General features: G+C 43.0%; 1 non-coding gene across 1 annotated transcript; it reads right to left on the reverse strand.

Annotated features, from left to right (window-relative positions):
• Positions 1-73, reverse strand: TRNAA-AGC (transfer RNA alanine (anticodon AGC)). Its single transcript has one exon. It is a non-coding gene; the product is annotated as a tRNA-Ala (tRNA).
• Between the last annotated feature and the right edge of the window lie 311 nt (positions 74-384).

Raw genomic sequence — 384 nt, forward strand, 5'->3', positions numbered from 1 at the left:
TGGAGGATGCGGGCATCGATCCCGCTACCTCTCGCATGCTAAGCGAGCGCTCTACCATTTGAGCTAATCCCCCTGATGTGTCTGTTTGGCTTTTCACGCGATCTATGAAGGCAATCTTTATTATTATGATGATTAATGCAAAGTTGTGCACGAAAATATTTGAAGTCAACTGTGTGTCAATTGATTGTTTGGCGGTGCACAATCTTCACCCGTGTGTTTGTGTGAAATTATCCTTATTTTATATTCTTTACATCACTCGAGCACAGACAATAGGCTCTTCTGCACTCGTGTCGACTGTGAGGAAAGATTCCTTGCTCAGTCTTAAGATTTAACCAAAATCACAGTAAAATACCCTCGCAAAAGGCCCAGTCACACCTTGACGTT

Source organism: Eptatretus burgeri, chromosome 11 (assembly GCF_056783735.1).
Source record: "Eptatretus burgeri isolate ZD-2024b chromosome 11, Ebu_testis_v1, whole genome shotgun sequence".
Lineage (NCBI taxonomy): Eukaryota > Metazoa > Chordata > Myxini > Myxiniformes > Myxinidae > Eptatretus > Eptatretus burgeri.